General features: G+C 48.0%; 1 long non-coding RNA gene across 1 annotated transcript; it reads right to left on the bottom strand.

Moving 5' to 3' along the window:
- Positions 1–975: 975 nt before the first annotated feature.
- LOC140000319 (uncharacterized) lies at positions 976–11,409 on the bottom strand. The gene is made up of 2 exons (XR_011805485.1): positions 9,450–11,409; positions 976–2,096 (listed from the first exon to the last, which is right to left on the bottom strand). It is a non-coding gene; the product is annotated as an uncharacterized lncRNA (long non-coding RNA).
- Positions 11,410–12,407: the final 998 nt, after the last annotated feature.

Raw genomic sequence — 12,407 nt, 5'->3', positions numbered from 1 at the left:
AACAGATAATCAGGTTCTTTTGCATTGCCGGTGATGGTGACAGTCTGCAAAAGCAAGCTAGTATGCATGAAATACACAGGTGTTATAGGTGTTACAGGTGTTACAGATGTTATAGATGTTACAGATGTTACAGGTGTTACAGGTGTTACAGGTGTTACAGATGTTACAGGTGTTACAGGTGTTACAGGTGCGCAGCCTAGAAATAAAACTCGTTAAAAGTTCATCATAAACCAGAGTTTAACATACAAACTAATTGTCAGTATAAAACATAATACAGTGAGTATTAACAGAACAATAACAGGGTGAAGCATCTTGTTGAAGATTCCCTTGGCAGCTGGCAACCATCCAAACAAAGTGTCCCACCAACGGTGTCTCTCATCTCTCTTTACTCTTTCCATCACTCGATGTATTTCTTGTGTATCATGATGGACAGTAATCAGTCGTGTCCATTTTCTCGTACTTGTGTCATCATCTGCTTCAGGTCCTCATGTACCAGCAATTTCTTCACCAAGGTAAGGTTCATTCCTATAGGAGTAGGCAGCAGTTCATGAAGCAGAATATAATTAGATGCAATAAGTTGATAAGAAGAGACAGGAACTGAGTATTTAAAATCACATCCTAGAATTTTGGTAAAATTGCAAACACAAACATTAGAGTGATTACTGGTATCTACCACTGTATTATCTACAACTATAGAATCACAATGAGTTCTCATGCAAACGCAACCTTTCCCAATATATACAAGTACAGTTTCAAGGGTTTCATTAGGATGTATCTCAAAGTGGCAAATATTTTGCTCAGTGTCAAGAGAAATGTCTTGAGATTCCAGCGTGTTACTTTCACAGATGAAACCTTTTTGTTCATGCACAATACATGCATTTACATCAATTGTTTGCCACTTTCCTCCCTTTTGATGGGCCCATACTTTACGCTCTTTAGGATAAAGTATAGTTCCATTATGATTGAGTCCTAATGCAATGATTGGATATACATTGTATACAGTGGCATTACTTATAGTAAGTATAAAGGCAACAATTTTATCATTTTCTGCATAATGGGTAAAGTTGACTAATTGCCACCAAGCTTGAAATTCTTTTTCAAATTCTGAAGCATTATCCTAAATCAATTTTCAAATTTCAGTGGGCAAAGTTCCTCCTTCTCCCTCTCTAATAATAGCTGCTGCTACAGCTTGTATCCATAACTGCGCTTGGATGCAACTCAAGGCAAGGGAGGTATTGCCTTGGGCTTTTCCAAGGGCATTTACAATTAATTGATGATCATTTTCCTCAATTTGTTTCCAATGGGGCAAAACATCTGATAGAAGCCATTGATTTGCTCCTAAGGCCAATAAGGATTATTTTATTGGTTTTTCCAGTTTCCTTAGGTCATCTGTAGTAGCAGTTATTCTACTCATTAAGACCTCAGCATCAATGCTATTTAAGATACCTAATCCTGTCCCTAATAACCCAGTTGCATCCCATGGCACGCGCTGAGATTGTTTTGGAGAACGTCCATGTAACCATGCTAACCAGCCGGTGTAGGCAGTTCTCAGAAAGGTGGTACATTGTGAGTTAATTTCAGAGATACTAATGTGCAGCGCTAGCTCTACCCTTTTTAGGGACCAACTAGGGTTAAAGAGAATTTGTTGTTGTCCCACATTTTTAATTATGTAAGGACCTGTGTTGAAGATGGAAGGAGTTAGACCAATGGGAAGCTGAGTCGGTTCGTTTTCAATAATCTGCAGGGGCAGAGGCTTCTTATCCTTTGACCACGAATCCAGACATGGCTTGAAGTTCAGCCATTCTTAGAGAATTGTTCCAACTCCATTCATCTTTTGAAAATATTTTGTTTCCATGTAGAACTAAAGTAGAGAGATTTAGGTCCTTTCTGTTTTGAGATGTTCCAGTGACTGCTATACTGTGACAATACATGGTTAAATGCCATGGTGAAACACCTCAGCTCCAAGCACAGCCACAGTAGCTAAGTTTCCTTTAAGGTCTGTAATTGCGTCAAGGTCAGGGTAAAGCATAGCATCATTAATCCAAACTGTTGATTCGTCATCTTCCAGCTGTCCCTATACAGTTCGCTCAGGGTTCCTGTGAACACAAAAGAAAATAAAATATGCTCGGTTGTATTCAACCGGCAGGGTTAGAAAGAGGGTGAAATAGCAATCTTTGATTTCCCATGCATAGAAATATTTGGGAGTAGTTAGCACTATTGCTACTGTTAGAAACACAGAGGGCTTTCACTATCTCTGCCATGTTTGGAACTGTGGCATTCAAAGGTGTAGTGTTAGCATTTAACTGTCTGTAATCCACTGTAAAATGCCATTGCCTGGTTGGTTTCTTTACTGGCCACACTGGTGAATTGTAAGGTGAATTGGTCCTTTTAATAATGCCTCTTTTTTCCAATTCTGTTATCACCCCGTCAATCCCCATAAGTGCTGCTGCTGACAACAGATACTGCCCGATCATTAATGATTTTAGAGGGGATAGGGGTATGGATGTTTGTAACAGGCTCAGTCTCATGGTGCCTGAATCCCTTTGATGTGTCGCGAAACTCCACACAGTTCCATCAGGGAGTTTCCACATACAACCATGCAGTCTGTCAAATCCTAAAATATTAGTGTATGCAGCACCAACTAATACTTCTACCCTGGTTAATTTTTGTTCCTCTGGCAACCAGAGTGAAATTTTTACAGTGGGGCACTGTTTTTCCACACCATTGATTCCCGTGAATTTAACCCTGCATTGACCAGGTGTTATGCTCAGGGTTTGTGCTGTCTCATGTGTAATTACTGACATTTGGGTCCTGGTATCAATAAGAAAATTTACCAATATTTTTGGGGGTTCAACAGGAATAGCGATAATAGGGTCAGAGTGTTCATTAGAGAGCCATTGAATTGCTAATGCCCGCTGAGCAGGGTGGCTCATTGCCCTCCCCGGGGATAAGAGTTTTTTGCCGACACAACTCACCTCGTTCCCTATTAGGTTTCAACCTCTCTTTGAATTTGGGATATCTGGGATTTTTAGTGTGGATTTGGCGGACTCGCCGAGAGTGGTCTTGGGATTTAATACTGGATGAATTAATCCAGCCCATTCGGTGTCCGTACTTATCTATGTCTTGTACCAATTCACTCCAGGTGGGAATAGGGGAGTTAGGATTTCGCCTACAACCACTATCATCATCCCTACAAGCAGCTAGTATGTGATCTTGGGTGTTTGCTACAAACATCTTAAGACAATCAGGGAGTCCACAGATGAGGGGTTAACCGAACCGGATCAATAGGAGCTAACATCGGGAATTTCCTAAATTCATCTCTTTCATATATCGCTTGAATACAGGCTGCTTTCTGTACTGCTACAGCCAGGTCATCTCCTGGTGTGGTGGTTAAAAATACTCCAGGTCTCCAAAAGCCTCCTACCTCTTCCTTACACAACATCATTCGATCTCCTCCTTTAAGAGAAACTCGACACACATACTCAACTTCTGATTCCCCTGACCGCCTTGAGAACTTCTCCTGTATTTTAACCAACTCTGCTGGTGGCAACGGAATTGTTTGCACAGTAGTGCGGATTTCATCATTATCATCAATAGTAGTCTCAGTCTTAACCAAAGGTCTCAAGGAAATGGATTGGGGTTCAGAATCAGAAATCTCTTCAACACCATCATCACTGTCAGACCAGAAATCACTGTCCCAGCTTTCAGGTTCTACACTATGCAGCCCTCCACGAATCTGTATGACCGGAGTGCAAGGCTGTACTTTGTTTAACAGATGACTAACCCTCTCCAGCAATTGTTTAAGATGATTATCCTCATGCACAAGTTTATCATTTTCACTCACAAGTTTGTCATTTTCATCCAAAAGTTTATCCACTCTGATTCCTAATGTTTTTCCCGTCTCCCTTTCAAAGGCCAATGATGACTTCAACACCTCAATCTCTGATTTCACAGAATCACACCGAATCACAGAATCTCTAGGTTGGAAGAGACCTCAAGATCATCGAGTCCAACCTCTAACCTAACACTAACAGTCCCCACTAAACCATACCCCTAAGTTCTACATCTAAACGTCTTTTGAAGACTTCCAGGGATGGTGACTCCACCACCTCCCTGGGCATCCCGTTCCAGTGCCTAACAACCCTTTCAGTAAAGAAATTCTTCCTAACATCTAACCTAAAACTCCCCTGGCGTAACTTTAGCCCATTCCCCCTCGTCCTGTCACCAGGCACATGGGAGAACAGGCCAACCCCCACCTCGCTACAGCCTCCTTTAATGTACTTATACAGAGCAATAAGGTCACCCCTGAGCCTCCTCTTCTCTAGGCTGAACAAGCCCAGCTCCTTCAGCCGCTCCTCATAGGACTTGTTCTCCAGGCCCCTCACCAGCTTCGTCGCCCTTCTTTGGACCCGCTCAAGCACCTCGATGTCCTTCTTGGAGCGAGGGGCCCAAAACTGAACACAGTACTCGAGGTGCGGCCTCACCAGAGCCGAGTACAGGGGGACAATCACTTCCCTAGTGCTGCTGGCCACACTGTTTCTGATACAAGCCAGGATGCCGTTGGCCTTCTTGGCCACCTGAGCACACTGCTGCCTCATATTCAGCCGACTGTCCACCATCACTCCCAGGTCCTTCTCTGCCTGGCAGCTCTCCAACCATTCCTCTCCCAGCCTGTAGCTCTGCTTGGGGTTATTGCGCCCCAGATGCAGGACCTGGCACTTGGCCTTGTTGAACTTCATGCAGTTGACCTCAGCCCATCGGTGCAGCCTATCCAGATCCTCCTGCAGAGCCTTCCTACCCTCGAGCAGATCGACACACGCACCTAGCTTGGTGTCATCTGCAAACTTACTGAGGGTGCACTCAATGCCCTCGTCCAGATCATTGATGAAGATATTAAAGAGGACCGGCCCCAGCACCGAGCCCTGGGGGACGCCACTAGTGACTGGGCTCCAACTGGACTTGGCTCCATTTACCACAACTCTTTGGGCCCGGCTATCCACCCAGTTTCTAACCCAATGAAGCGTGCGCCAGTCCAAGCCAAGAGCAGCCAGTTTCTTGAGGAGAATGCTGTGGGAGACGGTGTCAAAAGCCTTGCTGAAGTCAAGGTAGACCACATCCACAGCCTTTCCCTCATCCACCCAGCGCGTCACTTTGTCACTTTGTCTGCCCTCCGGCCCTTCTTGTAGATGGGCGTCATGTTTGCTAGCCGCCAGTCAGCTGGGACCTCCCCCGATAGCCAGGACTGCTGATAAATGATGGTTAGGGGCTTGGCCAGCTCCTCTGCCAGTTCTCTCAGTACCCTTGGGTGGATCCCATCCGGCCCCATCGACTTGTGCACATCCAAGTGCCGTACCAGGTCACCAACCAGTTCTTCGTGGATAGTGAGGGCCACATCCTGCTCCCCGTCCCCTTCCACCAGTTCTGGGTACTGGGTATCCAGAGAGCAACCGGTATTGCTGCTAAAGACTGAGGCAAAGAAGGCATTCAGCACCTCCGCCTTTTCCTCATCTCTTGTAACTAAGTTTCCCCCCGCATCCAGGAAAGGATGGAGATTCTCCCTAGTCCTCCTTTTTGTGTTGATGTATTTATAAAAGCGTTTTTTGTTATCTTTAACAGCAGTAGCCAGATTGAGCTCCAGATGAGCTTTGGCCTTCCTAATCTTGTCCCTGCACAGCCTCGCTACATCCTTATAGTCCTCCCTAGTGGCCTGCCCAATTTTCCAAAGATTATAAACCCTCTTTTTTCTCCTAAGCTCAAGCCACAATTCTCTGTTGAGCCAGGCTGGTCTTCTTCCCCGCTGGCTCATCTTTGGGCGCATGGGAATAGACTGCTCCTGTGCCATTAGGATTTGCCTCTTAAAGAGCGCCCAGCCTTTCTGGACCCCTCTGCCCTTCAGAACCGCCTCCCATGGGACTCCACCAACTAGTGTCCTGAGCAGCCCAAAGTCAGCCCTCCGAAAGTCCAGTACAGTGGTTTTACTGGTTCCCTTCCTGGCCTCGCCAAGAATAGTGAACTCCACCATTTCGTGGTCACTCTGCCCAAGACTGCTCCCAACAATCACATCCTCCACCAGTCCTTCTCTGTTTGTGAAGAGAAGGTCTAGCAGGGCACCACCGCTGGTAGGTTCACTAATCAGCTGCGTCAGGAAGCTATCTTCCACACTCTCCAGAAACCTCCTAGACTGCTTTCTCTGGGCTGTGTTGTGCTTCCAGGATATGTCAGGGAAGTTGAAGTCCCTCACGAGTACAAGCGCTGACGATTTCGCAACTTCTGTCAGCTGCCTGTAGAACTCCTCATCCGTCTCCTCATCCTGGTTCGACGGTCTATAGCAGACCCCGACCAGGACACTAGCCTTGTTGTCCCTGCCGATCCTAACCCAAAGGGACTCGACCTTGTCATTCCTAGCCTCGAGTTCTACAACATCGAAAGACTCTCTAATATAGAGAGCCACACCGCCACCCCTTCTGTGCTGCCTGTCCCTTCTGAAGAGCCTATAGCCAGGCATCGCAGCACTCCAGTCATGAGACTGGTCCCACCACGTTTCCGTGATGGCAACCAAGTCGTAGCCTGCCCGCTGCACGATGGCTTCCAGCTCCTCCTATTTGTTACCCATGCTGCGTGCATTGGTGTAGATGCACTTCAGCTGGGCCTTTACCTTATCCTCCGGCCTTGCCATTGCTCCTCCTGGCACAGCCCCAACAGTCCTTGCTTCAGCCCCATCCCCCTTCTTACCTAGTCTAAAGCCCTATCATTGAGCCCTGCCAGCTCCTGGCCCAGGATCCTTTTTCCCCTAAAGGATAGGGACCCGTCTACAGCCATCAGACCAGGTGCTGAGTAAACTGCCCCATGGTCAAAAAACCCAAGATTTCTGCGTAGGCACCAGCCCCGGAGCCACGTGTTTAACAGGTGGGCTTTCCTTGTCCTCTCCGTACCCCTCCCTGTCAACGTAGGGATGGACGAAAACACTACCTGCACTCCTGCTCCGTCCACTAACCGTCCCAGCCCCCTAAAGTCTCTTTTGATAGCCTTCAGGCTTCTGTCATCAATGTCATCACTGCCCGCCTGGACTATCAGGAGAGGATAATAATCAGAGGGGCGTACCAGGTTGGGGAGCTTCCTGGCAACGTCCCTGACCCTGGCCCCAGGGAGGCAGCAGACTTCCCTACGGGTAGGGTCAGGCCGACAAATAGGGCCCTCTGTCCCCCTAAGGATAGAGTCTCCCATGACAATCACCCTTCTTTCTTTCTTGGTGGAGGCAGTCCTGATGCGTGGAGTCGACCTCCTCGCCCTAGGCATCCTCCTGGGAACACTTTCTATCTCTTCCTCAGTTGGTGGTCTCTCAATCTCCAGGGCCTCAAACCTGTTTCGTAAGGGCACCTGGGAAGGTGGGGCCGGAAGGGGAGGGCATCGCCTGCCCTGTCGCGCAGGGACCTGTCTCCACTCCTCCTCAACTCCCAGATCCCCTCCCTCTGCCCGACGGCGACAGGGCAGGGGGTCCACCCCCGTTTGGGGTGTCTCACCCCGGTACCTCTCCTTGAGGCCCTGCAGGGAGTTGCTCCAGAAGTCTATCTCCCGCTCACACTCCCTGATGGCCCTCAGCCTCTCCACCTCCTCCTTGAGCTCTGCCACCATTTCAAAGCTGTATGTTCCGCATCAGAGATCAGTTTGGGAGCAGGAGTTTCCTTAGCTTTTTGCCGAGCACAAGACAAACAGGCTCCTAACACAGCACAAATCACACCTTTACCCTTTCTTTGACCAGTCTTTTGTGAAGCCTGACACTGCTCAATGCGCTCTACCACTTTCTCCTCATCTTTCCAAAACTTTTGGGAAAACTCCTTGTAGTGGGTTTACGTGGCAAGGTTTTGGTAGCAGGGAGCCATAGGGGTGGTTTCTGTGAGAAAGATCTAGAAGCTGCCCCATGTTTGGGAAGGGCCCCATTGTTTTCCAGATCTGAGCCAATAAGCCATGTTGTTTTGCGCCTCTGTGAGAGCATATTTAAGACAGGGAAAAAAACGCTGTGCCACACAGCAGCCGGGAGAGTCAAGGGAGTGTGAAAACAGCCTTGCAGGCGCCAAGGTCAGTGAAGAAGGAGGGGGAGAGGTGCTCCAGGCGCCGGAGAAGAAGTCCCCTGCGGCCTGTGGTGAGGACCTTGGTGAAGCAGGATGTCCCCCTGCAGCCCATGGAGCACCACGGCGGAGCAGGGTTCCACGCTGCAGCGTGTGGAGGAGACCACGGTGGAGCAGGTGGCCCTGCACCGATGGAGGCTGCCGCCTGTGGAAGACCCCTGCCGGAGCAGATTCTGGGCCACACCTGTAGCCCATGGAGAGGAGACCACGCAGGAGCAGGTGACCTGGCAGGAGCTGCTGCCCGTGGGGGAGCCAGGTTGGAGCAGTCTGCTCCTGAGGGATGGACCCCGTGCTACGGACCCATATCTGGAGCAGTTCTGGAAGAGCTGCTGCCTGTGGGAAGCCCACGCCGGATCAGTTCATCAAGGACTGTATCCCGTAGGTGGGACCCCACAGCACAGGGGACGAGAGTGACCGAGAAAGAGTGGCAGAGAAGAAGTGCTGTAGACTGACCATAACCCCCATTCCCCCGTTCCCCTGCGCCGCTCGGGGGGAGGAGGTGGAAGAGGGTGGATAGGGGGGAAGGTGCTTTTGGTTTCTTTCCTTTGTTTCTCACTTCTCTAGCTTGTTAGTAATGAGCAATAAATCTTACTATCTGTCTTCTTATGCTGAGTCTGGTTTGCCCGTTACAATAATTATTGCGTGATTTTCTCGTCCTTATCTCAATCCTTGAGCCCTTTTCACATATTTTCTCCCCATTCCTCTTTGAGGAGGGGGAGTGAGAGAGCGGCTGTGGTGGAGCTCGGCTGCCCACTCGAGCGGAACCACGACAGTCCTTCCCTGCCTGGGAAGGGGCACATTTGTATTTTTGCAGTAGTTTATCCATAGCAATCCTGCTGACTACACCAATTTTACTGTCGCGTTAAGGGGTTTAGCTGATTAACCGTTACGGGCCCGATCGGATTCAGAGTACTGAACCAGTCGGACATTCACCAAAAACACATTAACTGTCTGGGGGTCCAGTCAGACATTCACCAAAAACGCATTAACCGTCTGGGGGTCTGGTTAGATTCAGAACACTGAACTATCACGGATAACCACCCTCACCCTAGTTGCACTTAATGAGAGCTATCACAATGCAATCAAGTACGGTTTATTACAGCAACAGATAATCAGGTTCTTTTGGATTGCCGATGATAGTGACTATCTGCAAAAGCAAGCTAGTATGCATGAAATATACAGGTATTATAGGTGTTAGAGGTGTTACAGATGTTATAGATGTTACAGGTGTTACAGGTGTTACAGGTGCGCAGCCTAGAAATAAAACTCGTTAAAAAGATCAAAGACTCTATAGAGATTTATAAGCAAGTATTCAGATCTCACCCAAAGGCGTCCCAATTGGGGGGAAGAGAGGCCCAGCCCGTCGACTGATCCCAGGAGTCAGGAGGTCCTAAGGATGTTGTATGTCCTCGGGATGGTATCTCCCCTGACGGTGGTATCTTCCCTGCCATCCCCTCTCTCTTGGGCCAATTTATATTATTTTCTATCTTTTAGGTGGAGCTTGAGTGGCTCTAGTCAAGCATATCTTAGTTATGATTGGTGTAAAGTTTTCCCATCTCTGTTTAAAGTAATAGGCTCCGAGAAATTCAAAGCGCATGCTCAGTGAAGGGTGGTCGCACCTTGGAGGCAGGTAGCTTTTGGGATGGAGGTGTGTTTTGGTATTATAATGATATTATAATGAGCAAAAAGTACACTAGGGTACAGCATTTGTCAAAACATGACAGGTCTTTGGCTTAGGGTGGCAAAAAGTGCAGCTTTGTGCACAAGAACAATCGAGGCCCCACCTGATTACAGAGCCCAGCTGTGGTGTCTCCACTCCACTCTACGCTCCGTGCTGTTCCTTAGGGCTAGCACACCAAGTTTCCCCAGCGCGATAGCATCTAAGGTTGGGAGCCTAGGGAATAATGCAGTTATGCCCTACCCTGAATGCCTCTTCAATGCTGTACCTTTTCCTTAAAAATGTGAATGTTAGTTTTATTTTCCTAGTTACTTCAGGCAATTACACCACAACACGTCAGCCCCTGTAACAGATCCATAGCCTGTCCAAAGCCACTCCAAACACTGCAAAAGGCCCTGCAGGCACTCCAGCTCCTGAAGTGGGCCCAAAGTTAAACCAACCCCTGTGGCAGGCCCTGTCACTACTCCAAAACCTGCAATAGACCCTGCAGCCATTCCAACTAATCCCAAAATCCCTGCAGACAGAACAACTCCTGTGTTGGGCCCTGCAGACACTCCTGCCCCTGCAGCCACTCCTGCCCCTGCGATGAGCTCCATGGCTGGGCCAGAGAACCAACTTGTGCCAGTATCGGTTGCCTCTTCATGCAAGAGTAAACAATGGGTGTGAAAATCAGTTTTTCTTAAGAAAGGAAAGAAACTCCTACCCAGACAAGAAAGGGGGAAGAAGAAGATGAGGAAGATTTCCTCAAAGTTGTGCCATCATGGAAGCAGGAGGACAAAGAAGCAGAGGTCATATAAGCATCAGAAACCACCAATTCCTATCCTAGGATAAGCTACAAGATATGGGGACAGATTTCATCTATCATCTCGGTGAGCACATTGTCACTTGGCTGCACCAGTGCTCCAAGAAAGGGGTCAATAGCCTGGAATTAAAGGGCAGGGAAGCAAAGCTGCTGGGATCCCCGTCTAGGGAAAGACTGGCTGACAAAACAATTGGAAAAGGGGAAAAAAGAACTTACTCCTGTTAACATTAAGGAAAGGTCTCCCTTCAAGAAAAATCTTGTCAACCAGGCAAGTGGACCACCATGCAGAGGGGTATCCGGTACCTGAGGGAATTAGCCATGCTGAAGGTGATTAGTAGAAACCTAGACAATGAGCAGCTATCCAAAGATGCAGATGAAGTCATGTGCACATGACCCATGTGGCAGAAGTTTTTACAGAGCGCACCATCATCTTGTGCTAACTTGTTGGTAGTAATGAGCTGGAAAGACCAAGAGAAACCCATGGTGGATGAATTGGCTAGACAACTCTGGCATTACAAAGAAAGTCTCTGTTCTTCCCTATGGGCCTGCATCCTGTCTAGAGAGAAACTTTCCCAAGAGGTCCAAGAACTACAAGAGAATACATCTTCCTCCCCACCTGCACGAACCAATAGCTCAGCTATTAGGTGTAAGCATCCCTCTGCTCAATAAAGTTGATATAGTGGGTGCATACTACATGTCACCCTATGGTTTTGACTGTGTGACCATGAAGAGGCCATGAGAAAACGGGATGCAAAAATCTACCCTACCTCCACCCTAGAGGCATAGATGCATGAGGCACAAGGAAAAACATTGGCAAAAAGCGGTTCTTCCGAGAAAATTGCTGCTCCAGTTTCTAGTCAGCAGTCCTCCAAACTAGAGGTTGGACTTAGAGGTTGGACTCGATGATCTTGAGGTCTCTTCCAACCTAGAAATTCTGTGTGAAATAGAATAATGAATACCATGATCTAGAAAGGCCTGACCTCAAGCCAGAAGGAAGATGGGGGCAATTGGGTGTATTGGACTTTGAGCCTGGCACATCACACCCACAGAAGAATCAGGTTCTAGTGGACAGTGTACTGTAATGCCATCAAGCTACAAAGGGCCAGAACCCATTTGCATTTCTTGAATGACAGGGGGGTCCCAAGAGTTAACTGCATTAGAGGCTGAAGTGAGTCTAACTGTGTGGAAGAAGAGTGGCAAAATCACCCCACTGAGACTGGCCCAGATGCTCTGTGAATACTTGGCCTAGACTACTTCAGGAGCGGGTATTTCAAAGATACAAAAGTTTACTGGATGGACTCCGGACATAACTGCCTTGCAGACAGAGGATATCAAACATTTGTCCACCTTGCTCACTCTCTGTCCTGGTTTTAGCTAGGATAGAGTTGGTTTTCCTCCTAGTAGCTGGTAGGGTGCTATGTTCTGGATCTAGGAGAAGAATGTTGATAACACACTGATGCTTTGGTTGTTGCAGAGCAGTGCTTACACTGAGCCAAGGACTTTCCAGCTTCTCACTCTGTCCTGCTAGCAGGCAGGCTGGGAGTGCAGCAGGAGCTGGGAGGGGACAAACCCAGGACAGCTGATCCAAGCTGGCCAAAGTGGTATTCCGTCCCACCTGATGTCATGCTGAATAATATATAAGGGGTGGCTAGCCGGGGTGGTGGGGCTGGCTGCTCGGGGTTAGGCTGGGCATCTGTGAGTGGTGCGCAACTGCATTGTGCATCACTAGTTTCGTACACAGGATTAGTAGTAGTACTATTATCATCATTATTGTTGTTGTTGTTATTATTATTATTATTAT

This window comes from Anas platyrhynchos, chromosome 33 (assembly GCF_047663525.1).
Source record: "Anas platyrhynchos isolate ZD024472 breed Pekin duck chromosome 33, IASCAAS_PekinDuck_T2T, whole genome shotgun sequence".
Classification (NCBI taxonomy): Eukaryota; Metazoa; Chordata; class Aves; order Anseriformes; family Anatidae; genus Anas; species Anas platyrhynchos.
This window is presented reverse-complemented; position numbering and strand designations above follow the sequence as displayed.